The following is a 2,378-nucleotide window of genomic DNA, read 5'->3' as shown; positions in this document are numbered from 1 at the left end:
GCAACATATTTGATTTAATATGTGATCCCTTAATAATAAAAAATCATCACACACAGGGATGATTTTGTTCCCGTGAATTATTAGGATTATTGGGGATTACATATCGATGGTGTTCTTAATGCATGTTTATTTATGACACTCTTCTATTCCGAGAATAAGGTATGCATATGCATTACTTTATTCAACATATGTATGTACTACTAATTGGACTCTCCATTGAGTGATAGTCCTACATTTTTCATATCAAACTGTGGAAACCATGTGTAAGAGGACCCTTACCCTTACCGAATGATATATACCTACAGCCATACTTATCTGAATCTGCCCAATCTCGTCTGATCTTGGAAGCGATACAGTAATAGGCCTGGCCAGTACTTGGATGGGAGACCTCCTAGGAATACCAGGTGCCATAGGTTAATTCCCATTCGGAAGAATAGGACAAACACTTGGCACAGATATTGTATGAACTTTCTGTACCAAATTCATGGATTGAAGAAGAGATTATATGCATCTCATTGTGTGGAATGCAGATTGGATTTATTCCATTATTTTCGCCTATCAACTTGGATGATAGCTGCTATATCCGAGTTTTTTGTTTCATGTATATGTGTATTTATATTTATGTTAGTGTACCTCTCTTGTTTTATGCAAGCACAATAAAAGTTAATTTTTATGTGGAATTTGAAATATGTTATTTCATAAGAGTGCCCCAACAAAGAGTCTTTCTTTTCTGTCTTTGTGTCTATATATGTATATACTAGGCTTTGGGAGCACCACCAATAATGCAAATTAAAGAGAATACTTCAGAATATGCATTACGATTGGTTTACTTATCAATTCATAATTAATAATTATCATTTGTGCTTCGGGTCACAGTTTCTTGTTCTGTGCGGAATCTCTTTCTCTTTGTCTGTATCTGAAACTATATCAGAACAAAATATGTAGCAAGTGCACAAAGTCCATTTTAGGATTCGTTATTATTTTTTTATTTGTTAGTTATTACAAATAGAACTTTCTACATCAATATTAGTTATTCCTAATTTCTTTTATTTATTTATTTATTTATTAACAGTTTCTTATATAGAACAGCATATTCCATTGTGCTTTACAATTTGAAACAATAGAACTTTCTGCATCACTATTCTGAATTTAATTTATAAAATTTTTTTCATTTCTTTAGTTTTTTCTTTATCTTCAATCCAAGGTTAGTGAAAGTTTCCAAAAATAATAAATATATATATCATGTTTCTTGTTGAAAGGAAAAGTGCTGTATTCTTATTTCTCATTATTTTGCTGTCACATTCTAAATCATAAAACATACTTATGTGCTATTAGTTTAATATTTGTAATTTATTCTTGTATGTTTAATACAAATTAGCTTCAGATGCATCTTCAAAATGTCTGTAGCAGCCATTTTAAATCTCTTTCTAAAAACTCTTGATTTCTTTATTTCTATATTTTTCCAATACCTACTTTTTTATTAACACATTCTTCGCAATAATTACTTTACTGTTAATCATAAGTAATATCATTATTCACATAAAACATCTCAAACTAAAACAGATTTCATCATCAATCTTTTAAAGCACATTATTTTAACACTTTATTAAGTATTAATTAAACTAATAAAACTAATAGAAAGATATTTTTATCTTGCACTAACATTTTTATTAGAAAAGAAATGCTACTGGTACTTTTTATATATATATATATATATATATATATATATATATATATGTATATAAGGTCAATTCATCCTTAAAGTTAATTTAATATTATTTTCACTAGCATAACTAAGCAAGGTATATTTCTGCTTTATCAGAATGTTAAAAGGCAGTACTCAGCAAAAATTTAGTCTAAATTTGATAATGACTTGGACTCTAGGAGCATGTGGAAGGGAATCCATAGTTTTAGCAGATTATAAAGCTACTGTAAAATCCCTTGCTCTGGACATATACTGTAGATGTTAAATTAGTTCAAGAGCTAAGCAATTTTTATGCCCATTTTGACAGGGAGAATAGCTACACTGTTGTTAAATTGCCTCACTCAGACAATGATCGTGCATTGGTACTATCAGTATGCAAGGTTAGGAATAGCCTACTTGATTTTAGTACTGGAAAATCGCCTCGTCCTGACGGTAATCCAGGGAAGGTGTTAAAAGTTTGTGCTAGTGAAATTTCACAGATCTTTGATTTCATTTTAATCTTTGGGATATTGCATTGTTCCTGATTGTTTTAAGAATACATTGGTGATTCTGGTCCATAAGAACTCTAAGGTTATGGGTCTAAATGATTTTAGACCAATTGAGTTGATCCTGCTGATTATGAAATATTTTGAGAAATTGGTTTGACTCATATGAAATATCAATTTCCTGCTGG

At 30.1% G+C, this 2,378-nt stretch overlaps 1 pseudogene; it reads left to right on the top strand.

The window, feature by feature from the left end:
- The first annotated feature begins 297 nt into the window (after nucleotides 1–297).
- LOC148535002 (5S ribosomal RNA) lies at nucleotides 298–416 on the top strand (annotated as a pseudogene).
- The last annotated feature ends 1,962 nt before the right edge of the window (nucleotides 417–2,378 follow it).

This window comes from Taudactylus pleione, unplaced genomic scaffold (assembly GCF_031769625.1).
Source record: "Taudactylus pleione unplaced genomic scaffold, aTauple2 ptg000061l, whole genome shotgun sequence".
Taxonomy (NCBI): domain Eukaryota; kingdom Metazoa; phylum Chordata; class Amphibia; order Anura; family Myobatrachidae; genus Taudactylus; species Taudactylus pleione.
Note: the sequence above shows the minus strand (reverse complement) of the source record. Positions and strands in the feature narration are given on the sequence as shown.